General features: G+C 42.8%; 1 protein-coding gene across 4 annotated transcripts in view; it reads left to right on the forward strand.

Moving 5' to 3' along the window:
* Positions 1-962: 962 nt before the first annotated feature.
* Positions 963-26,370, forward strand: part of SYNDIG1 (synapse differentiation inducing 1) — a 174,098-nt gene continuing 148,690 nt past the window's right edge. The window contains exon 1 of one of the 4 annotated variants that reach the window (XM_013057044.2): positions 963-1,510. The gene's annotated coding sequence lies outside the window, so the exon portion shown is untranslated. The other 3 variants (XM_004754088.3, XM_004754089.3, XM_004754087.3) reach the window with 3 other exon arrangements.

Raw genomic sequence — 26,370 nt, forward strand, 5'->3', positions numbered from 1 at the left:
TATAGCTCTGCGTATCTAGAGGAAGAAACCGCAGTTGCCTTTGCCAGGCTGAAGAGACAGAGATGGGATGCAATTCAGGTGGGTAAAGGCAAACCACAGATGGTACTGATTCTGATGACCCCTCCATCCGAACGCCTTTTACAGCAGCACTCGGACTTCAGCATTTTCTTTAGGTTGCTGATGTTCCACGGTGAACAACCCCCCCCCCCCCAAAGGGGGCATAAGGAGGCACCTGTGGTTCTTGTACCACCTTCAACTCCTGCCCTTTGGAAACTGCTAGAGGCAGCCTGCCAGGTGAAGCAGTGCCTTCTCAGGGGCGAAGGGTTGGTGTGCAGGAGGGAGGGCTCTGTGCTAAGGAGGGTTTCAGTGGGTGTAACCAGCTTTGACCATGAGGGCCTCAGCTAGCAAGACTGCGCCTGAGATAGCAATGGGCTCAACAGAATGTTTTCCTAAATAACCTGTGACCCCCTTTTTGATGTTTCATTCAGGTTCTTTCTCTATAGAATTCAAACTAAAGACGCTATTCCCCCCTTCCCCCAACACTTCAAATGCAGGATATCTTGGGAGGTGATCCTCACTCTGCTCTGCTACCCTATTCCCATTTTCCTCACCAGGATTATGCCCCCCAGCCTGCCCACCCCCACAGCTTTAGTTTTCTTTTAATTCCAACTGCCAAAGTGCAAACATTGGAAGAAAACAGACTGGTTTGGGGCTGAGCAAGGTGTCTAGGAATTTGGGCCAGCACCTGTTTTCCCCTGGATAGCTGGCTGCTCAGGGCTTGAACAGATGCCAGACCCTGAAGATGGGTCCTTCTGAACCTCAAAACCATACAGGAGCTTTGGGGAGGCCTTTAGGACCAAGAGGAACCGTCATTTCTCACAGCCAAGCTGCAAATCCCTGTCCAGAGTCTGACCCCTCCTCCAGTCTCTGTCGCTTTCACATTCCCAGACACCGGACCAGGGCCACCCGCCAGACTTGATCACCTCCAGGGGCCCAGTCAGCTTGGTGCAAAGTTGGTGGCCGCCTTCCACGGGGCCGTTCCCTTTTCCTAGCTGCCATCCTCCCCCAGAGCCTGCTGGCCACCGCCTTCAGCACGTGTGTCGCCAGGCTTGGCTAGCCCAGTGGCGCGTCCCGGGACGCCCCTCGCCCAACCTGCGTAGTAGGCGCGCGCTGGGGGCGTCTCCCCGCACCCTTTCCTTTCCCAGGGGCTGGAGGGCCCGGCTCCGCCCGGTTGCCGCCACGCGCGAGCTCCCGGCTGCCCTGGGCTGCCGCCGCTGCCCCTAGCCCCGCGCTCCAGCACACGCGGGGCAGCGAGGGGCGCGGGAGGCTAGCGCAGGGCGGAGAGCCGCGCGGAGGGGAGGCCGGGAGGGGGGAGGGCAGAGGAGGAGAGAGCTGGGGAGCTGGGGAGCAGAGGCGGGCGCCGCACCGTTCGGCGCCCCGCACGCTCGCCGGCTCCGGAGACGCGCGGGCAGCCGCCTGGGCGCACCGGCCGGGTCACCTTGTCGGGGAGGTAAGTCCCGACCGCCCCGGCAGCGCGGGCGGGCAGAGGGGCCCGCAAGGAGCTGGGCGGGGGCTGCGGGCGGGAGCAGGAGGTGGCCCTTGCGCGGGAGGGCGCCCTGGCTCCGCCTGGGAGCGCGCAGACCCAGCGGCGGCGCGTTGCCCGCGGTGAGTCCGGGTGGTCGCGGCGGCTGGACCTGGGAGGCGAGGGGTCCCCAAGAGCGAGGGGAGAGCAGAGCGGGCGAGGAAGATGCGGAGGAAGGGGCCGGCTGCTGTCAGCCTCGGCTGCAGCTTGGCGCCTCGCCACCCCAGGCGCCCCAGCGACACGGAGGGGCTGTTGTGCAAAGTCGCTGGGAGCTAGTGAGACCCAGACCTGGGAGCGCAGAGGAGCGGAACTGCCCAAGGCCCTGACGGCGCGCGGCAGGCATTGACTCTGCGGTTTCGGGCGACCCCCTGAAGCGACCCAAAGGAGACCGGCTGGGGCTGGTGAGCGGGGCAGCCGCGGAGCTGGGGACCGAGGTCCAAATGGGACCGGGAAGGGAAACCGGCTTGGATTGCCTTCGCCAAGCAAAGGGAAAAAGGAGGGCGAGGGCTCGAGCGCGCTGGGATGGGGACTCCCGACCTCGAACCAGGACGAAGGCGGGGACTCCTGGAGCCCCCTGCTTCCGAGAGCTGTCTGGTCCTTGGCAGCCAGGACAGCCCACAGCCCTGGGAGTCGCCAGCCCCTGGTCAGAGAGGAGACAGAGTGGACACGCTTTTAGGGATCAAATTCTAGTCTCGATTTCCCTAGACATGATTTCTACCTCTCGGTGTGTGCTCTCCGCGCTGCGGACAGAGAGGAATGGATTACCGGCAGAGTTAGGCACTTTTCTAAGGGAAGGGGCTTTGATAGCTTGCGCGTTTTCTGCAAGACTCCAGTAGAGTGGGCGCTTCCAGTCTTGCTTTGGAGAGGATGCCAGTGGGGTCTCTTGGCTTTTCTGAAAGATCAGAGGAAAGCTTCATCTGGTTGCCTTCATTTCCTTAGTGTGTGTGTGTGTGTGGGGGGGGGGTCCCCTTGCACTCAGAGGCTTGGGCTTCTGGCATCCAGACCTCAGGTGAGCGCAGTCCTTCTGCGGCGTCAGATGCGCGGGCGCCGCCGGGCTAGCGGCCGGGTCTCACGTCTGCGCCTTCCCTGGCCCTGTCCCGGTGCTCAGTACAGCAGACACCAGCTGAGGGCTTAGCTGATTTGAAGGATAGAGGGTGGGTGGGTGGCTCCGTTTTCTAGTTAGAATTGGGCTCAGGCGGTGGTGCGAGCGCGCCTGTCTGTGTATCTGTCCGTCTCCCTCCTCCTGGCCAGCGTGTTTAGTCAGAGCCCAAAGGGAGAGGCGTGCTGCGCAGACCGGCAGCCTGTGGGGTGAGCAGCCTGGTAACAAACCCCAGAGCGAGCCAACTTTTCCTTGCTGAGGTGTGATTGCCAGGACAGTCTGCGTTGGTGCAGGATGTGGTCCTCCGAGAGGGGTCCGACTCCAAAATCCTCACAGAACTGAAGATGGGCCTCTGAGGTGGCCCCGCGGCAGTCAGATGTCCCTTCTGGCTAGGACAGGTAGTAATGGGAGCCAAATTTTCGGATGAATTATTGCATACTGTGTGCCTGGTTGTTGTGTGCACTGTCTTTTTGGAAATCAGACCACAGGTGCCAAGCCTGTGAGAGAATGTGAGAAAGAGCCCTCCACCTCCTTCCTTTCCTCCCTCTATCCAACATCCTTGTTTTCTTTACAAGAAGCAAAGGTTGGTTTGTAGCTGGTCTGGTGCTCTCTCCCACCCTGCCCCACCTACGGCATGAAAATGGAATCTCCATAGCCAAGAGGGTCTTGTTAAATAAAGGAGGGAAATGGGAAAATCTGTGTTTAAAGTTGTTTTGTTTTGTTTTATGATAGAAAGTCTCAATGGTACACCAAAGTTGAAAGAATAATACACTGAACCCCCAGTGTACCCTTCATCCAGCACCACATTCACTGACCCTTTTTCCTGACCTCTTTTTAATCATCCCTCCTCAGAGTTTTGGAGGCCATGTTTGATGATGGGTTTAAAAACCCTTTCCAAGCCCACATCATCTCTAAATGTATCCCTGTGTATCTCCACCTAATGGCATTTTGTTCAATTTTCACCTATCATCAAAACAAAACAAAAAAACAAAAAACCCCCCACAAAACGTACTTTAAATGATTCTGTTAGAACCTAGGTGATGTTAAAAAGGAAATGAAGGTACCTCCATTTTTGTTTTGGGGTAGTAGAAGAAAATCTGCTGATGTTCCTTGTGACAGTGGGATTGAAGAAGGAAAGAGAAATCCAGATCCTGAAGAAAAAGAGACATTTGAAACCATTAGATTTGACTTATACTAGTTGATGTGCAAGGAATAAAAAGGATTCCAGCTGAACCATGAGAGGCGAAAGATTTTTCTTTTTTGTAAAAACTTTAAACTCAATCCATAAATCGGAAGCAATTAATTTATTCCACATTTAGCGTGACATAAATTAAAAGTGCTACACCCTGGACTTGACTCATCTTTCTCATTAACTCTGACCTGTATTTTTCTAGAGAGTTATTTCTATTATAAGAGAATAAAAATGTATTTTCTTATGTAAGTTTTCTATCCAAGACACTAGTTGGTGCTATTCTGGGGTTCATGAGCAGTACTGAATACTTCATCTCTCAATTAGAAAGTGTTCGGTCATCACACCCGTCACATCTGATGCACCGTGTAGGGAGATACTCTGTTTGCAAAGATGTGAGTCCAAATGTTGTTTCTGTTGGCTGGAGAGGAATAGCATGGTAAGACCTCCATAAACAATGGGAGGGGATCCCCCACCCCCACATTCTTACATGCCTCCCTTCTACCCTGCCACCTCTGTGCCTTCTTTTATATAAAAGCTGCTCCTAAAAATTGTCAATGTTCTGGGAGGATTCAGGCAGACTTTTGAATACCTGTATAAAGTGCATTATTTAAAGGCATCCTTAGTTAACCTTTTGCAATATGAATAACCATCCTGTAAGTGAGCAGTTTTAAGTAAAATCTTGCCTTTCCATGATACCAGCATGGCCTTGAGCCCCTCATTTTGGCCTTTGCAGCCCCCAGCCCCATGCACACTGGAAAGTCTCATGACCAACACAGACTAATTGCAATACTGTGACCTGTAGCTTGAGCAGACTTCATCTTACCAGTAAGATTCTTTGGAGTGAGTGGGTGGAGGTGGCAAGGATTGAAGAGTGGAGTGTTCATTCGTCAGCATCAGCAAAGCAGTGAGGCTAAATCAGTAGCAAAACAACTTGTTCATTCAATGGGAAGTCCTGGGGTTATTTTGCTGAAATTGGTTGATGTGAGGTGATATGGAGTCAGAGCTTTTGACCCAGCATCACTACACTGGAGATGTGGCACCAACATGTCAAAAGAGCAGCGCATTGAAAATATGCATACATTAAATATTCCAAACATTAAAGATAGGCTGACCAGGTTCCTGCCAATGTCACCAGAATTGAAACAATGAAGGCAGTAGCAAGATGCTTTAACAAACGTGTTTCCTCAACATTCTCCTTGCAAGGTGTATAGACATTTCCAGGTTTTTTGAGTTCATAAATATGCCTTTAGAAGGGGCGGGTAACTCTTTCAGTCACTGGGCTACAATCAGTGCCTCCACAGTGGTTTTATTTGCCAGCCAGTGTACTGGATTTCAGCTGAGTATGCAGGGGGAACAAGTGGGGAATACACATTGGGATTTTCCCCAGTCTGCAGCCACCTACCCCACTGCCTCTATGGAGGGCCTGTGAGATGACAGGTTTCAAACTCTGGGTTCTGCCACTTGCTTTTTGTTGATCTTAGACTGCTCACTTAGCTTTTCCAAGCTTCTGTTTCTTTTCATCTCTGTTCTTTCCAGGATTATGAAAATAAAATCGTTATGGTTGGCACAGTTTTTTAAACAGGGAAGACTTGGTATTGAGAACACTTTAGTGCCTTAACTGCAAGTCTCTTCTGGTGTAGTTGCATCCCCAGGGCCCTCTGAGAGCTCAGAAAAGACCATGCTCTGCCCTTGGTTCTTCAGCAAGTGTCAGTGACGACAGTGTGCACTCATTCCTCTGGGCATGTGTTCTCATGTAGGAACATGCCTGAGTGGTGCAGACATTCATGTCAGGTGGGGTTTACAGGGAATATACAGGAAAAACATGTGAGCAGAAATATATCCTTAGCACATATCAATTTTGACTCATATCACATTATAAAAATTGCATGATACATGTGCTCTAGGAGAAAACATCTTAACAAGAGATTATCAGCAAGCCACAAAGCACCAAGGCACATGGTGATTTAAATTACAAACTTTGCTTAGATCAGAAGTCCAAGTCCTCTTAAATCACTTTATGATAAATAACCTGTTAAATTGTATTACATAAAATACTGAAGACCAACAGTAACAAATAAGCATTGGGATCCAAGGTAACCGTCAGAACCAAGCGTAACATGAATAGGAAATAGCATAGATGTGTAGAAAATACAGGTGATAGAAGCTGCTTCTGGAAGTATACTTCAGACCCACCCAGGGGACAGTTTTGCATATTTACTCATGTGAGAAGAATTTATCTAGGAGTTCAATTAACTTTATTCCAGAGAGATGGGGAGTTTTGCCCTGGAGGTTCAAATCAATGTTTAGTCGGTGTGAAATGTTTTGAGTTTTTAGTTCTCAATCAATTCTTGTGTTGTTCATAGTCATTTGGAACTTAGGTCTTGATAATGCTATAATGTTGTGACATTTAGGGGGTGTGACTCCGTGGAAAAGGAAAGGGAGGTATTTCCTGGTTGCACTGTGAGTCTTTCAGAAAGGGCCTGCTTAGTTTAAATTCATATTCGGGAAAATCATTGGTTCTCAAACCTTCAGCCTCACTGGGTAGCCACTTTCAAACACACCTCCCTTCTGTTCCCTCTTTATTTTTCTTCTTGATTGGGGAACGTCTGTATCCAAAACAAAACAAAGGAGCAAATAAACATTTCAGACAATTAGAACTACAAATATGCTATTCCATTGTCTCAACTTTAAGCCAAAGATACTCTGAAAGAGAAAAAATATTTTATCTCGAATATTCTGGAGCTTCACCTCTGCTCAGGGAAACAAACAAAAAATATGTTACATAAATTCACCTTTCTGCCCTGTGTACAATATGCAGGGTGTGTGTGTGTGTGTGTGTGTGTTTTGTTTGTTTTGTTTTGTTTTGAGAGTGTACACAAGTGTGAATGGGAGGTGAGGGGAACAGAAGGAGACAGAGAGAGAGAGAGACTCCAGCAGGTTTCACACTCAGCATGGAGCCCAGTGCAGGGCTGGATCTCACAACCCTGAGATCATGACCTGAGCCGAAATCAGGAGTCAGACACTTAACAAACTGAGCCATCCAGGCATTCATACAGTATGCAGTTTTTAACTTATTCTTATACACTTATTCTCAGACCTTAGTGGCATAGCCTCTCAGTTGATGTAGGTATTTGAAATAAGAGGATTTGCTTTTGGGCTCCTAATGGGTTAAGTCCTGGGACAGGGTTAGGAAACCAGTAGCATTTCTGAGGGGGGAGCTCAGGTTATATTTAGCATTAGGGGGGACCCTGAAGGTGCCCTGCTATAGATTGCTATGGATTGCTACCAATCATTTTGTTATTCGCCATGCCTAAACTTGCCTTTAAATAAAGTACATTAGTTCCCCTTTATCTGTAGAGAATGTGTTCCAGCATTCCCAGTGGATGCCTGAAACCCTATATAAACTATATTTTTTCCTACACATGCATATCTATGGTAAAGTTTAAGTAACCAGTTAGTCACAATAAGAGATTAACAACAATAGCTAATAATAAAATAAAATAACTAAAACAATACACTTTATTAATAGTTAGGTGGTTATGGTCTCCCCTCTCTCTCTTAAAATATCTTACTGAACTGTACTCCCCCATCCAGTGATGATGTGAGATGATAAAATGCCCACGTGATGAGCTTAAGTGAGGTGAATGAGTAGGCGTTGTGATGTAGGCTGTTGTTGACCTTCTTACTGCATGTCAGGGGAGGAGCATCTGCTCCTGGACCTCAGCTGACTGTGTGTAACTTAAGCTGTGGAAACTGAAACCACAGATAAGGGAGAACATTTCTGTAGGCAACCTTAATATCTGAAATCTCAGCTTTACCCTTTTCCCTGTTTCCTTTAGAAGGGATCTTGTGATTATCAGTTGGTGTACAGGGACCGTGTCCTGTAGGGCAGTCAAGAAAGTTGAGATGTGACAGATAAACAGTGCACACTGAGTCTGGACACCTACTAAGCACAGGGTCTGTCCTGTGCTAGTAGCTCAGACATTCATAGATGTATTTTAAGAGCCACCCAGCTGCTCCAGGTCTCCTGTAGCCTCCGCGCGCACATAGCCAGTGGACAGGACCCTGCTCTCGCCAGTCCCACCACTTCCCAGCCCACTCCTGAAATGCATGCCAGTGTCTCTTGGCTGCATTCAATCTTTTTTTCACTTTTCTCCCCCAGTTTCTTTCCTTTCCCGTGGTGCCCTTGGGCACAAACAGTTCCTCCACAAAGAGCTGTGAGCAGATTAATTAATATGCATACTATTTCACAGCTTTTCTTTCTACACTAAACCCAGAGACACAGCACATTCCTTATCAGCACTCCAGTGTAGTACAGTACATTAAACTCCCTCACAAACGTGGATTCCTGGTAGAAGCTGATTTTAAGTAAAGGGGAACCATCTGTTTTGTTGTTTCCAAATTCATTCCCTCCTTTTATTCTTATATTGATTTCTTCTTTTTTTTTTTTTTTTTTTTTAAAGCTGTGGACATGGGGCAACCACATTGTTGTTCTTTTTTTCAGAATTATATCATCAAGGCTTTTGTTGGAATCCTCTTCTAACTGCCTCTGGGAGGGAATGGCCATGCAACCTGCAACAGCGTCCCACTCAGTGACTCAGAGTGAGGGGGGCCACTGATTGATGGCCACTGATCCTTCTGTCATTCCCTTTGACCCTACTTGTTGGGGTCCTCTTGCATAATATCCATTGGCACGATGGCTTATCTGAGTATTTCTTGGTGTAGCTATATTAACTATGAATAGGAGCATTTTGGAACATCACAGTTTATTCTAAAGCAAGTGGAAAAATGTATTTGTTGACTGAAAGTCTGAAGAATAATGCAGTTTCATTTCCTGATACTAGACCTTGAGTAGCTGATTTGGCAAGTATCCTTCCAGGAATAACATATCTTTCAGACTTTTGGGTCCCAAACATATACTTTCATTCCAGATTCCAGCAATTGCTCTGAGGTTGTGCACTGCAGGCCAACAGGGCCACACAGCACATGTCACCTCTTGTGTGGCTCTTGTGTAAGGTGTGGCCCTTGTATAAGGTGTGGCCAGCATGGTGGCACCCTCTCTCTATTGGTGTTTGACCATGGCCCAACCTCAAGCACCCTCTTTCTTTGCCGGAGCAGAGATATTTTTCCATGTTCAAGAACTTTATGACATCAGCATTCTATTTTGGAAAGTTCATGCTTTGGAATGTCACACCTAGCTGGCACCTCCCTTCTCCCTTCCTATTTACCTTTTTGCATTCCTCCAGTTGGAATCTCCTCTGCAGGCAAAGGCTACCTCCCATTGATGGTCTACTGCCATTCCGTCCCATTCAGAGTTTAGCACTGCCTGTCTCCAGCTGCTCTGTGCACCCAGAACTATAGCAAAGAAGCTCACAGATGGTGTGAACAAAGGGCTTCCGGGGGACCCCTTGATAAGGATTAGTTAGCTGAGCTGTCATCCATCTGGAATGGCCCTACCTCCCTATGTCTTGTGCTCTAACTATTCTAATGTCCCTTGGTACCTGCAAAGGTTTCTGGTGACCTTTGAAAATTTCTACTCCAATTTTGAATTGCAAGCTATGTCCAATTTTAGGCTTACTTTTGGGCTGGAGAAACTTTGCCTGGTGGGAGGGACCCCAGGTCCTCAGGCACCCACATGAAGTAGTACATCCTCCTGGTAGCTTCTGATAGCACAGTTCCCATAGCACAGTTCCTGACTCTAGCCCCAAGCCCCACAGCCTTGAACTTCTCTGCTTCTGCAGAATGGAAACTCAGCTTCCACAGCTGACAGATTTCCCAAAACTCAGGATTTATGCTCCTGGGCTTGTCTTTTGCACTCCTGGGAGAAAGCCATGTGATCTCTCTGGAACACCATCCTCAGACCTAGAAAGGTTCTTTCCATCTTTCAGGTGAGGGCCCAGGGGCCTATGTATGCATGTGAGCTAACTGCATACCAAGGACTGAGTAGTGGCAGTGTTAAGGTGAAACTGGCATACTTTAGGAGCAAAAGAAGTGCTTAGTGATGAACATGAGTTTCCAGACCCTTTCACTTTCACTTCAGTGGAAATTGAAGTGTTTGGGGGTGGGGGTGAGAGATGGGTGATGCAGGGGCTCATGGAGAGGCAAGCCTGAGCCCATAACCAGGGTGAGGAATGACCTCACTTCTGCACAGTTACAGATATTCCAGATGCTAAGGGCTGGCCCATCTGGACCTATGGCACCAATGCAGTCTTCTAGCCTTCCTGATCTCAAGATTTGGCTCTGAGGGCTGGGTATGGCATCACTCCCTGAGTCGTAGACTTCCACTTTCCACTCTCTCTGAGGGAAGGTGTTGCACCCACTGGCACCTCACAGCAAAGCTGGGCCGGCTGCACTGAAAGGGGCAGCCTCACCATTCTGGCGTCTGGATGAAACGGAGGGGAGTAAAAGAATTTGGAGAAGCAGAGTGAGCTGAATTCTGGAGGCCACATTCAAGATTGCAGAGCTTGTTTGTAGCTTGTCATGAGGGTTACCAGGATAACAAATGGATGCCTTCTACTGCTTGTGTCTTATTATATGATCCATATCTCTCTCTCAGAAAAGAAGAGGAAGGGAAGAGAAAGGAAGAGGGGGGGAATGAAGACTTGAAATGTGTGTATTATGAGATTTTAATTCCTGGGTAACCTCTTGGGATGCCCACATAATATACTTGGCGGGCTGAGACCCAGAAGGTTTATTCAGCTTGCTCTATGATATTTTACTGTTAGTTGTAGAGCCTCTGTGCATGGACTCAAATCTTTAGGGTTTTTTCCTGTACTTGTCTCTAAAGTTCATGCTTTCTCACCCATGACACTCAGTTTTCCTGACATTGCTAGTATCTGGCTTAATGCTTAGGACAATAAAAAATCCTGTGTAATGATTGGGCAGACAAACAGATGCAGACACTTCTACTTTGCAACAAAGCCCAAGGAGTACAAAATGTAATTAGATCATTTCTCCATCTGTGCTGTTTGGTGGCTTCCTTAGAGGATAGTGCCCACAGCAAGTAGCAAACTGTGACCGATAGTGTGGGGGAAGGGGAAGCTGGGTTAGGCCAGGCCAGGGAGTTGTGTACCTAGAAAAGACCAGAACAGAAATCTCCTGCAGAACATATAGCAGTGGAAAACCTGTTCCCTCTAAATGCCACGGGCCCCAGACATTTATAGAGAGCATCAAAATAAACTAAGTAGGACAGCGGGTCACCCAGCGAGACTTTGCGGACACTCTGCCCTCTTGTTGCTCTCAGCATGAGGCTTTTCGCAGAAGATGCAGATATCCTGGACATTTCAACACTACCAAAAATGCTGGTCTTCCTGGAATTTGTATTCAGAACTTTATATATTTCAAAAGTGTATTTTAGGGAATTGGAATCTGCCCATTGCTTATGTCTCTCTTCTTAAGACTAAGTTGATGCCTTTTTAGAGAGTAAAACACAGATGAACTTCTTTGTTTCTTGGGGCAAAAATCAAAGGCTCTCTGTATCCACTGCAGTGTGACTTAGCCGCAGAGGATGTCTTGGGAGCACCATCCTGACCATGCCCTTCTCTCTCCTCTGACTCTTCCTTCCCCTCCTTGGCCCTCCTTGATTTCACTGACTAGGACTTTTCTGACAGAATGGCCTGAGCCCTGGCAGGAGGCCACTGTTTTTTAATACCGCCTATATTCCTACTAACCAAACTATCCTGTGGTCAAACTTTTGGCTGCGGTTTATAGGCAGCTGGCTCCCAGATTTCTTTATCCTTAAGCCCTCCCAAGGCTCAGCTTTGTCTATCCACATGCCTGCTAGCATCTCCCTTGGGGCAACTGCTTCAGAGAATACCCCCTCGGCCTTCCCCAGGACCTGTCACTCTCTGCCTATGCCATTCCTGGTGATGACACATAGTGATCAAGATACCCACACCAGAAAACAGCTTACTTCTTAGCCCCCTTCCTCTTTCCCATAACCAGATTTCTTCTGAGGTTTTTTATTTTTTTTTTTAAACCTCTCCTTTACATCTCTTCTACCTTAGCTCCATCTAGACACTCACATCCTTCCAAGTTCTCTCAGCAGCTTCCTGCAAGGTCTCTTTTACCAACTTCCATGTGCTTCTCATGTCCAGCCTCCAGGACTATTGGAAGAATGACCATTTAAAACATATCTCTGCCTTAATGGTCCTCATCTTGAAGACCATCATCTGCTTCTCATCTTCGGTGAAATAGGACAGTCTGCCTGGGAGAATAGCAAGCTGTCCCTGACACACTATTCACCCTCCAGTGTTATCCCCACCTGTTTAGGTTCCCAGAACACTGGGTTGTTCCTGCTCCCAACACACACTCACAAACACATACACACATATGCTACATGCTTGCATGCCTCTCCCTGTTCTCGTTGACACCTCTTGCTAATCTCCTTCAAGGCTTAGCTTGGCCATTAGTGATGCCCTTCTGTCAAAGTTCAGTATCCCTACCCCTGGGCTTCCTTGTTACCTGCGCCCACCTCATTCTGGTGTGGTATTAGCAAAACAACTGGAGTAAAAGATACCTAGAAATAATTTTGGCAAGAGATTTATATAGGTCAATACAAAACAAACTGTAGAATTTTACTCATGGAATAAGAAAAAACTTGAATAAGTGGAAAGAAATACCATGCTCTTGGATAAGAACACTCAATAATAAGATGACATCATTTTCACCAAGTTAATTTATAAATTTAATGTCATTTAAGTCAGAATCCTGATGTTATAATTTCTTTTGAACTTGATACAATTATTTAAAACTTCATAAAAGAATAATCAGGCTGTGATGTTAAGGTTTTTTTGTTTTGTTTTGTTTTAAGTGAAGAGGAATGAAGGAGGGCTCGCCTCTCAGATAATGAAACAGAGCATCAAAACTACACCCATTAGGATGGCTACTATAAAATTAAAAACGACAACAAAGAGTCTTGGAGAGCATGTGAAGAAATTGGAACTCTTGTACACTTTTGGTGGGACTATAAATGGTGCAATTGTTAGGAAAGTAGTAGGGAGTTTCCTTAAAAAAATAAACATAGAATTACTATATGACCCAGCAATCCCATTTTTTTTTAATTTAAGATTTTATTTATTTATTTGACAGAGAGAAATCACAAGTAGATGGAGAGGCAGGCAGAGAGAGAGGAAGGGAAGCAGGCTCCCTGCTGAGCAGAGAGCCCGACGCGGGACTCGATCCCAGGACCCTGAGATCATGACCTGAGCCGAAGGCAGCAGTTTAACCCACTGAGCCACCCAGGCGCCCCAGCAATCCCATTTTTAAATATATATCTAAAAGAACTGAAAGTGGAATCTTGAAGAGATATTTGCACACTCATGTTAATAGCAGCATTATTCATGAGGGTCAAGAGGTGGAATTCAAGGATGAAACCCAAATGTCCATTGAAGGATGAATTGATTTAAAAGGATGTGGTATCTACATACAATGGAATATTCAGCCTTAAGGAGGAAGAAAATTCCGATCCATGCTGCAACATGGATAAACCTGGAAGAATTTTACTAAGTGAAATAAACCAATCATAAGAAAACAAATATTGTATGCTTCTACTTATATGAGGTTCCTAGAGGAGTCAAATGCATAGATACAAAATATAGATGAGTGGTTACTAGTAGAGGAAAGGGGGGGAATTTTTAATAGGTATGGAGTCTCAGATTTGCAAAATGAAAAGATTCTAGAATCTCCCAGCAAGCTGAAGTGTAGGACCAGATAGCTTCACTGATAATTTTACCAAACATTTAAAGAAGAAATAATGCCTGTCCTTCCCAAACTCTTCAAAAAAATAAAGAAGAAGAAGAAGAGGAGGAGGAGGGAACACTTCCAAACAAATTGTACAATACCAGCACTACCCTGATGCCAAAACTAGACAAGGATGACATAAGAGAAGAAAATCACAATATCCTTGATGAACTTATAGGCAAAATCCTCAACAAAATATTAGCAAACCAAAATCAACAATACATTAAAAGGATCACACACCATGACTAAGTGGGATTTAACCATGGATGCAAGGATGGCTCAGCATCTTCAAATCAGTGTGATACATCACATTAATGAAATGAAGGAGAAAAAATTATGTGATAATCTCAATAGATGCAGAAAAAGACAGATGCATTTGGCAAAATTCAACATTCACTTATGATAAAAACTCAACAAATTGGGTATAAGGGGAATGCATTTCAACATATTAAAGGCCAATATATGATGAGTCCATTTCTCACATCATCTTCAACAGTGAAAAGCTGAAAGCTTTTCCTCTAAGATCAGGAGCAAGACAGGGATTCCAATTTTCACTACTTTTATTCAACATAGTAGTGGATGTCCTAACAAGAGCAATTAGGTAAGAAAAAGAAATAAAAGTCATCCAAATTGAAAAGAAGTAAATTGTCCCTACTTGCAGATGGCATGATATCATATAGAGAAAACACTAAAGACTCCACATAAACACACTCAAAATCAGTAAAGCTGTAGGATACAAAAATCAATATACAAAAATATGTTGCTTCTCTATACACTAGTGACAAACTATCAGAAAGAGAAATTAAGAAAAAAATTGATTTACAATTGCACTAAAAAGAATAAAATACCTAGGAATAAATTTAACCAAGTGAAAGGTCTATACACTAAATACTGTAAGACACTGATGATAAAAATTGAAGAAGACACAAATAAATAGAGGGTTACTCTGTGCAAATGGATTTAAACACTTAGTATTGTTTAAATATCCATACTACCCCAAGCAATTTACAGATTCAATGATATCCCCATCAAATTCCAATGGTGTTTTTCACATAGAGAACAATCCCAAAATTCATATGAAACTACAAAAGACCCTGAATAGCCAAAGCAATCTTGAGAAAGGAACAAAGCTGGAAGCATCATGCTTCCTGATTTCAAATGGTTATAAAGCTATAATAATTAAAACAGTATGATTTTGACACAAAAAGATGCATAGATCAATGGAACAGAATAGAGAACCCAATGCATGTTTGGTCCAGTAACTTATGACAAAGGACCCAAGAATATATAATGGCAAAAAACTGTTTCTTTAATAAATGGACTACTATTTATTAAAGATTAATTTTTTATTATTAGTAAAACTGGACCACCATCTTATATCATACATAGGAATTAACTCAAATGGGCCACTGATTTGAACATAAGACATAGAACAGTAAAATTCCTAGAAGAAAAAATAAGTAGTAACCTCCTTGACACTGGTTTTGGCAATGATTTTTGTATTTGACACCAAAAGCAAAGTCAACAAAAATAAAACCAAACAAAAGCAAACAATAAGTGGAACTATATCAAACTCCAAAGTTTCTGCACAGTAAAGGAAATCACAAAATGGAAAAGAAACCTAACAAATGGGACAAAATATTTGCAAATCATATATTTGTTGGGGGTTATATCAAAATATGTAAAGGATTCATAGAACTCAATAATAAAGAAATCTGATTAAAAATGAGCAGAAGATCTGAACAGACATTTTTCCAAAGAAGACATATGCATGGTACATGAAAAGGTACTCAACATCACTGATCATCAGGGAAATAGAAATCAAATCCATAATGAGATACCCCCTCACACCTGTTAAAATGGCTGTTATCAGAAAGACAAGAAATAGCATGTAGAGAAAAGAGAACCCCTGTGCACTATTGGTGGGCATGTAAATTGGGCAACTACTATAGGAAGCAGTATAGATACCCCTCAAAAAAAAAAATAGAACTACCATGTAGAAATTCTACTTTGGGGTATTTGCCCAAAGAAAATGAGTTAGGTTATAGCTCAAAAAGATATCTACATCCCCGTGTTCACTGAAGTATTACTTACAGAACATGAAAAGAACCTTTCCAGAACATGGAAAACAACCTAAGTGTCCATCAATGCATGAATGGATAAAGAAATTGTATAGACACCCACCCACACACACACACACACACACACACGCAGGAATATTATTCTGCCATAAAAAGAGAACGGAATCCTGACATTTGTCACTATGTGGGTGAAACTTGAGGGAATTATGTTAGGTGAAATAAGAAATGGAAAAACAAATAATCATATGATCTCACTTATTTTTGAAATCTAAAACACACACACACAAAAATTCTAAACTCACTAAACAAACACTGATCTCAATAGGTACTGAAAACACATTGGTGATTGTTGGGGCAGTGGGTAGGTGAGGTAAATGGGTGAAGATGTTCAAAAAGTATAAACTTCCAGTTATAAAATTAATAAGTCCTAGGGAATGTAATATGCGGCATGGTGACTATAGTCAATAATATTATGTTGAATATTTGAAAGTTGCTAAGAGAGTAGATCTTAACAGTTCTCATTACAAGAAAAAAGAGGTGTTACTATGCATGGTGATGGATGTCAACAATCTTATTGTGGTAATTATTTTGCAATATATTCAAATTTTGAATAGTTGTACACTTGAAACTAATATAGTGTTATATATCAGTTATATCCTAATTAAAAGAAACAAAATGGTGAGACCAGTTGCTTGGTTGCTTTTCATGTTCACAATTACCCCATTTCTGGACAAGAACTGTGGGATGGGTACCAGATGATCCAGATGCCCTCTGCTTAAGATCCAGGAGACAAGATGATGCCACTGACGGGTGATTTCTCATCTATAAATTGGAAAATATACCTACCTACCTCCTTCACAGAGTTATTGTGAAATGCAAATAAAGGATCCATCCTTTATTACTATTTATCAGGGCTAAACAATAAATTCTAGTAATCTTATTTATAATGTGAATATTACTTAACACTACTGAACTATGCACATGAAAATGGTTAAGATGGCAAAGTTTATGTTGTGTCTTTTTATCACACTAAAGATAAACCTCACATTCATTGGAGTTCTAAGGTTCTAATTACTAATAAATAATTGACAGATTGTCCTGGCTATCTATTGTTCATAATAAATTGCCCCCAGAACTTAGTGCTCATGGATATATGGGTCATAAATTCCAAGAAGGCACAGCAGAGATGCCTTGTCTCTGCTTTGTAACATTTGGGGCTTCAGCCTTGAAGACTCTGATGGCTGAGTCTGTAGTCACTGGGGGCTTCTTCACTCCATAGCTTAGGTGCCTGGGCTGGGCTCACTTGAATACTGGACCTAGCTGGGAATGTCACTTGCAGTGCTTACACCTTGCCTCTCCCTGAAGCTTTCTCACAGCATGCTGGACTCAAGGTAGACAGACTTCATGTGCCGTGGTTGGCACTCCAAGAATGAGCATGAATGAGGCACAGTGTACAAGCTTATTCAGCCCAACCCCATTTTGTTGGTTAGAGGCAAGTCTCTAAGTCAGCCCGTATTAAAGGAGAGGCAAAGTAGAGCCAACTTGCTGAAGGGAGACATGTCAAAGAATTTGTGGTCACATTCAGTCTGCCATGATATGTAAGATAAAGAACTCTGGAATAGATTCCAAGTCCCCAGAGGTTATTGTATTGGCAAAGGCAGCATGATAATCAAGGGAAGACCAAGACTGGTCAACAACTAGAATGTAGGAAGTTAGATAGTTGGGTATAAAGTTGAATTATATCTCTTCCACATCATAAAAAAATTCTGAATGAATATAAAAAGAGAAGTATTGATAAATAAATACAAAAAGCATAAATAAATTCAGCCTACAGTTGAATGTCTTAGCAGCATTTCTAAATGAGGAGAATATTGATAAAGATTAACCAATATGTGTTATTCATTCTGTGCAATGCAAACACTGTGAGCAAAATTAAAAAGTATAAAATAACCTGGAACCAAACATTTGTGACAAATGTAACAAATGCTACATCCTTGTAGAGCAAGTAATAAGAACCCAAACAATCTCATCAAAAACTGAGCACGTGCCTTAGAGAAGAAGTTAAGAAGAAATGGAAATGACCAATATATAAATATATATAAAAGTGTTTATCCTCACTTGTGAAAATAAAAAAAAATAGTTTGGGAAGCTACATCTTCCTTCCAAAAAAATTGCATAGGCTCCAAGATGGTTCTGTTCATGTCAGTAAGGACACCTGAGGCAGACATGAGCTCTCTGGTTCTCTGTATGGCAGAGTTGAGTCAGTCCTTGCCTCAAAAGCTATCGTGAAATGTTCATCCAGATCCTTTGTTACCTCCTGGATCCCATACATGAATCCACTAGGTAGCAATTCTAAGATACCTGCAAAATATGTATATTTAGACTTGAAATAATGAAATATTAGGGGAAAAGCCCTAAATGTCTGACATGAAAAGATTAAATATGTAAAATAATGAAGTTCTTCCAAAAAATAATAAGAGATTCAATACTTGGTCCATTGACCTGGACAATGCCTGGTATGAATTTAAACAGATGCATATCCATGACAAGATAATAAAGATAGAAATCTAGAAAGAAATGTTAAAAATTGTGTGAATGCATTATTCTGCGTGAGGGGGTTGTGATTCATATATTCATTCAAAACATGTTAGAAGGCTGTTTTCCAAATTATCAATAGTAGCTATGAGGAATAGGGAAAAAGTAGGAACATTCATGTTTTTTGTTTGTTTTTTACTTTATATACACTACCATGGTTTAAATTTATATTTTTGGTGGACACTATTTTCTGTATGATTATACATAAAGGACTTCAAAGAAAAAAATGGGATATATAAATCTCTTTGGTTATGAGAATAAACAAACTTCCTACCTTCAAAAAGATAGATAGATATTTAAAGAGACAAAATGTCAGGAACAAGAAGAACAGCTGCAAAAAAATGACACATCAGAAGAACTCCCTGGAGGGAGAGCCCAAAGAGGGCCCATGGATCTAACAGTCCCTCTCCCTTCTTCTCTGTGCAAGCAGTGGGGCACAAACATCCAAAAGTTGAAAACACAACAACTGTGAGTCCCATGACATCTGACTAACTCTGAAGTAAGGCAAATAAATGAGTTGGAAAAAAAAATAAATGTATAAAAATAAACATATGCTGCTTTTGCAATAAAAAATAAAAATCTACCCTATGGAAATAATCACAGTTCTGGATAAAGTTTTTTGGTTACATGTTCATACATGCTTTGGGGGAAGTGGGAAACCTGGGACCTTCTAGAAGGGGAGTAAAGGGTGTTCATGCAAAGTGAGTAATACACGTTCAGGTTGCAGTGATGCCGAACTCAAAACTGCATGTACTTATATGCAGAAAGAGAAAAATTCATGTGTGCTTGGAAAATACCTTATATGCAGATTTTATCTTTCCTTATGTACTTTTCTAATGTTATAAATGATCAGTTATTTCCATTTGAGTTAAAGCAAGCAAAAAATTTTAGAGAAGATGTTATTTGGTCCTTTCTCTATTTTGTATTCTTATGTCCTGTGCCTAGAGCCTTGCACACAGTGGGAGGTGCTGGGTCAAATGTTTGCCCTCTCTTGACTTCTCCTCCTCTGGAAAAAGTCTTTCTATGCTCCTACCCAGCATCCCCAGCTTGAGTGAGTTCTCGCCCTCTTGTCTGCACACACTCATGCAAGCCCTCTCCCATGACTCTAAAACCTACAACTGTGGAGACTCCTTAGAAGTCATTCATTCAACATATCTCAAGTACCTACCATGTGCTCTATCTTTTGTTAGATGTCAAAAATAAGAACAAAAATTTTTTAAATTAATATTTTACTTATTTATTTGACAGAGAGAGATAGCGAGAGCAGGAATAGGAACAGAGGGAGTGGGAGAGGGAAAGCAGGCCCCCAGCCAAGCAGGGAACCCGATGTGGGGCTTGATCCCAGGACCCTGGGATCACGACCTGAGCGGAATGGAGACAGTTAAGTGACTGTTTGCATTAAGTGGCTGAGCCACCAAGGCGCTCCCCCACCTTTTTTGGAAAACAGCCTTTATTGTATATGACATTTATATGGTGCTATGATGCTAGACGGAGTGCTGATTCCTTCGTCTTCCTTCACGTCATTGGCATCCTGTCTGCTATTCTCCCCAGGGTTCTGTTTTCTCCCTCTTCCAAGAGGACCTTTACTGGGACATGCACTGTACCCTCAAGGGATTGTTTGATGGGAAGGGGCTTCACTTGCTCTGCATGCATGCAAGCAAGATGTTACAGGTGGGTACAGAGGCTGTGGGGTTTGGAGAGACCTCAGTGCCTCCCATGTGCTCTATTTGTGTTAGATGTCAGAGATAAGAGGAAAACCTGGGGATCTTCACTGTACCCTCAAGGGCTTATCTGATGTTAAGGGGCTTCACTTTCTCTGCACGCGTGCAAGCAGGATGATACAGTGGGTACAGGATCTGTGGGACTTGGAGAGACCTCAGTCAGAGCAAGGGGTGGGGGTGTTGTGGCAAGGTTCATCCAGGTTCAAACAATGGAAGGGTTAGACCAGAGAAGAAGTAGAAAGAAAGACTCTTCTAGGCAGAGTTCAGGATAAGGATCAAAGGTCAGATATGGCATTTCTGCAGGGCCTCAGAACCTGATATGCAACAATGGTGTTTACTGGAATCTAGAAGACTAGATGGGAAACTGTAGACAGATTAAGTCACAGACAGCTGTGGCTCCCTATTGCTACTTACAGGTTGCCCCAAAACTTATTAGCATAAAATACTCACATTCTGAGAGTTGGCAATTCGGAGAGTTGGCATGTAGGTATGTCCAATTCTGGTCTGTTGTTAAGGTGTAGTCAGAGGGTATCTAGAGCTGGAAGATTAGGGAATTTGGGCAGCTGGACATCAGCTAGGAAGCTCTGTTAAACCTTAGGAACTCTCCATGTGGCCTTTTCATGTGGGTTGCATTGGGCTTCCTTGAAGCATGGCAGCCTTGAGGTATTGGGCTTCCTCAATGACTGCTCAGAGGTTCATAGAGCTTTTCAAGCAGAAGACACAAGCCACAAACACTTTTCTGACATAGCCTCAGGAGTCACGTAATGCTCTCCTGTCACAATCATCAATTACACGTAAGTTACAAGCCTGCCTAGGTTCAGGGAAGGGCACAGGGCCCCCACCTTCCAATGACAGAAACACCAAGGACACATTTTGAAACAATTGTGGGATGGAAAATACTGTTATATTCACTTTTGGAAAAAATTATCTGACACAAATACTGAAAAGTAAAATACTCAAATGATGTGCTTTCTTCATGGTAGGTCTTTAGATCACAGACAATGAAAATTGTAAAATTGGAACCCTTTCTCAACAGCAAATGATCTAAAACCATCTTTTTACTGTGTAGATTCTTCCATAGCTTCTCACTTATTTTCCAATATCAATATAAATTCTTAGCATGTTAAATTATTTCTCAAAAGTATATTCTAGAGTGTGATGCTCTGTTAGGTTCATAGTCAGAAACTGGGGCACAGATTAATAGCACCATTCTGCGGGTTAGTTATTACGAAGTGAATTATATGTCTTAGGAATTTGGTTCAATTCCATCTTTCCCCAGTAATTTTACTGAAGACATAGAAGGGAAAGGTGAGAAAAAAAACTGGAAGTTTCATGTCCTTGTATGTCTAATAACTTCTCCAGATTTACACAGAAATCTGTGGCAAAGCTGATTTGGATCTAGCTTTTATTTTTTTTTGTCTCTTATTGACATGCAAAATACAAAGATCTCTTTATGCAATTGTGTGAGCACATAGTTTAGAAATTGTTCAGCTTGGGGGTGCCTGGGTGGCTCCATGGGTAAAAGCCTCTGCCTTCGACTCAGGTCATGATCCCAGGGTCCTGGGATCGAGCCCCACATTGGGCTCTCTGCTCAGTGGGGAGCCTGCTTCCCATCCTCCTCTCTCTGCTTACCTCTCTGCCTACTTGTGATCTGTGTCTGTCAAATAAATAAATAAAATCTTAAAAAAAAATTATCCAGCTTGAAAATAAAACGGCTGATTATTTTACTAGCAAAATACATTTATTTGAGAATGGCAGAGGAATTGCAATTTAGGACATGCAGGGCATGGCCAAACTAAAGGCAAGTCTGAAGGACAAAGTAAAGAAACCATTATTTTATACAGAAAAATGAAGAAGTTGGGAGGGGCTGCTTTTTTGAAAGTCCACTGAGGGAGGATGAGCCTTTATAGCAGTGATGATTTCTTCTTGGCCGAGTTGTGGCAGTTTCTTATTGGCTGGACTGTTGTTGGGCAAGGAGAAAATATTTTCTACTTCTTATGGATCTAGTAGAGTTCTTACTGATGGAAAATGTAAGGTACCTTCCTTCTGGAGTCTGAAGTTTAGGAGTGTGAGGGCATGAATGCTCCCCTTTCTGGCATTGTGACTCTATTTTTATTTTCTTTTTTATGATGATGCACATTCTGATAATTGTTCTGTAGGTTGTCAGTTAGCATTCAAGTAGTATTCTACCTCATTAGAATTATAAAGTAGTTCTATAAACTTTCATACAGCAAACAAGCATTTATTTATGTGGAATCTGGCTAAGAACCATTAGAAAACAATTAAATACAGCTAAACTAAAATGATTCCTAATATAGCAGCAGTTGAGAAAGCTCTGACCATCTCACATTGTGTATGGTTATAATGATAGACCTTATCACTTAAAGTATTGAAGCTCTAGAAGGGGTAGAAGACCCATGGTTCATACATTGTGCTATTATACTCTAACTTCTGGAATTTGCCTAGAAAGGCATGTTATGGTCAGTTGTGTTTTTGTTTTGTTTTTTTCCAATTGTGTGGCTTTTTCATAAAAAAAATAAAATATACAAATGCCATTTATTTAAAGTTCAGATTGAATTATGATTATGTTACCATTTATCAAAATAATGGGGCTTGTCTCCATTTTCTTTTACTTTTTAAATTTAATATCATTTTATTTTTCATCATGATAAGTGTACTATTTAACCCGCATCACCTATTTCACCCATCCCCCCACCCTCTCGACTCTAGTAACCACCAGTTTTTTCTCTACATTTAAGAGTATGTTTCTTGGTTTGTCTCTTTCTTTTTTTCTTCTTGTGTTCATTTGTTTTCCTTAAATTCCATAATGAGTGAAACCATATGGTATTTGTCTTTCTCTGACCAACTTATTTCACTTAGCATAATACACTCTAGCTCCATCCACATTGTTGCAAATAGCAAATATTTCTTCTTTTTTATGGTTGAGTAATACTCTATTTTATGTATGTACACATCACATCTTCTTTATCCATATGTCTGTCAATGGACATTGGGACTGCTTCCATAGTTTGACTATCATAGGTAATGCTGCAATAAACATAGAGGTACACATATCCCTTTGAATTAGTGTTTTTGTATTTTGGAGGTATATTCCTAATAGTGTAATAATTGATTGCAGGGTGGTTTTACTTTTAACTTTTTGAGCAACTTCCATACTCTTTTCCACAGTAGCTACACCAGTTTGCATTCCTACCAACAGTGCAAAAGAGTTCCTTTTTCTCCACACCCTTGTCAACACTTGTTATTTCTTGTGTTTTTGATTTTAGCCATTCTGACAGGTGTGAGGTGGCATCTCATTGTGATTTTGATTTGTATTTCCCAGATGATAAGTTATGTTGAGCATCTTTTCATGTATCTGTTGGCCATCTGGATGTCTTCCATAGAGAAACATCTTCTTCCCATTTTTAAATTGGATTATGTGTTTTTTGGGTGCTGCATTGCATCAGTTTTTTATATATTTTGGATACTAACCCTTTATTGGATATATCATTTACAAATATCTTCTATTCCATAGGCTGCTTTTCTCTCAGCTCTATTTTAAATGAGTTTTTTTTTTTTAATTCAGTTTCACAAACTGAAACTGCAATAATAACAGAAAACCAGGGACACACGGGAGCTGAACTATAGGATTTATTATTCTGACATGATACTAGCGATACTAGCCTACAAGAGAAGGACTGCATCAGTAGTCCCTGACCAAGCCAAAGGGAGGGTAGCAGCAGATGAAGATGTTGGAGGTGGGAGGTACAGACTCAACAGCTCAGTGTAGTCAGGGCTGCAGCACTTCCATCCTCCTGGGCCCCAGATGGCTGCTGCAACTCAAGGCATCAGATTTGAAATCAAGGCAAGAAGTAGGAGACATAGACAGAGCCCTCCAAAAACATTTGCCCAAAGTTTTCCTTGGCTAGAGCTGTGTCTTCAGCCACTCCTGGTTATGCCTGGGTTTAAGGATGAGGATATCCTAGGGTGGGTACTCTACTCAGCCTGTGACTGTCACCAGCCCCAAAGGGACATCATGTAATAGATGTGGGATGGGAAGTCCAGAACACATGTAAACACAAAGAACAATCAGTGGTTTGCTGGTGACACTGAAATTGTGTATAGTGTGTGTGGGAGGGATGACATCCAGGTGGGTAAAAGAAGGGTGGCAAAGCTTGAGCTTAGGCTGGGGAATCCAAGTAGAGGACCTGGACTGAGGCCAAGCAGAACTGCTCAGCTTAAGTTAGCACATCTGGGGCATTGGTAGAGTGCAGATTCTGATGAAAGGGTTGGGATGGGGATTCCTGAACCTGCACCACACTCCTAGCTTGTGCTCTTGCCTCACTCTGAGTATCTCAGGTCCAGGTGGTGCTCAGATTTGACTGCACAATAGACTCATTTGGGGATATTGAAAAATTGACTTGCACACAAATAATGTAAAACATATAAATCGAGTTCGGTCAATAATATTAAATTTGAATCACTTTTGCTTACTGAAATATCTGTGAAAGCTGTGTTTCTGGCGTGGTTGGGTGGCTCAGTTAGTTAAATGTCTGCCATCAGCTCAGGTCATGAACCTGGGTCCTGGGTGTAGCTCTTTGTCAGGCTTCCTACTCAGGAAGGAGTCTGCTTCTCCCTCTCCCTCTAACCATTCCCCCTGCTAGTGCTCTTACTGGCAAGCTCTCTCTCTCTCTCTCTCAAATGAATTAAATAAAAGATCTTTTTAAAAAAGGCTGTGTTCCCCAAACTCTAATGCATACACAAAACACCTGGGGATTTGCAGACAAAGAGATTCTGGCTCAGCAGATCTGGCCTGGAGCCTGAGAGCCTACATTTCTAGCAAATGTCAGGTGATGACAATGCCACTTGTTCCTGGGGTGCACTTTAAGCATCCAGGTAGTAAAGGCTCAGATTATGGTACTAGATAAGGGGAGGAAATGGGTGATATTTGGGGCACAGAAGAGATGGACTTCCTCTGTTGTCACTGGTCTGAGTCAAGAGAGCGTAGCAGCTGTTCAGCTGAAGATGCCAACAGTGTAGGCTTGCTGAGGGCTTTTACATATGGTTTTACTTATCTTAAATAAACTTACATAACCTGGATTTGGGGTCAAGAAATATAATATGCTTAAAGTTTGTCTTATGTAATACATAATAGAAACAAATTCTCAGTGTTCTATTTATTCAAATCTTCAGAGATAGAAAGACAGATCCAAGATTTGGTGACTACTCTGTCTTTGGGTTTATTGGTATGTGTTGCAAGGGCACATAATCAGAGCCCAGGCTCAGAAGAGACTAGTCCATGACTATCTGAGCTACTTAACCTCTATGCTCTGGTTTCTCCACTTCTAAACTGGAGACAAGTGCAGTTATCTCAAAAAACGTGAAGTTTGCAGAGAGTCTAGCACACTTCTTGGTATGCATGAGGCTAAATGAATAAATGAATATGTATATGTCTACATAAGTATCTTTATGCACGTGTCTGCATTCACACACATGTGCATGTATAAATGTGAGTACATGTATGAATATACATGCATGCTAACCTCCTTCCCTCCTTATTATTTTGTCTGTATGAATTAGATATGGATAAAAAACATAGACTGTTTGCACACATCTTTCCTCCCTCTTATCTCTCCACATACTCTGCTTTTCACCACCCCCTTCAAGAAGAGACCATTTTCCCTCTCTTGAATCTGGACAGGATGTGTGTCTGACTTTGATCAACACAATAAGATGGGAGTGGCAGTGCATCAGTTCTGAGTCAGGATTCACAAAGTCTTCATATCTTGAACTCACTTGTTTGGACTTGGCACATGGTCTCAGCTTGTGAAAGAGTCCAAGCTGGGACCATGCAAACTGCTGTCTTCCCACTAAACCAGACCCTAGAAAGCCAGACATTTCCATCCTTCCGACACACAGAGTGCTTAATGCAGTGCCTTATGGAGTAATTGTTTTTCTTATCCACACTTGATGTCACTGTCACCTAACAGTGGTTCACACTACCTGATGGTATGTTGAAAATAAGGTAGACCAGATGGACAAGCACTTGAGTAGAGTGATGATTAATCACCTGCCTTGGCCTCTTCCTTCTCCAGGCTCCAAACCATTCCCAGATTCCAGAAGCAAGCTAAAGAGAGGCAGGGTTCTACTCTCCTGGGACCTGTAAACATGGGGACAATGAGACCTTCCCTGTGCACTGCTTAGGTTCCTGCTTAGGAAAGATGAATTCCCATTTATTCAGCCTTTGTGGAGAACTCTCTTATTCCTCAGGAAGACCAAATGTGCCATATCAATGATCTAAGTGAGACCAAAGTGTGAGTATTTTGCAAAATAAGAGGTAAATATGGAAAAAGACTTTC

Source organism: Mustela putorius, unplaced genomic scaffold (genome assembly GCF_011764305.1).
Source record: "Mustela putorius furo isolate JIRA1106 unplaced genomic scaffold, ASM1176430v1.1 tig00000253_pilon_pilon_pilon, whole genome shotgun sequence".
NCBI classification, from domain to species: Eukaryota; Metazoa; Chordata; class Mammalia; order Carnivora; family Mustelidae; genus Mustela; species Mustela putorius.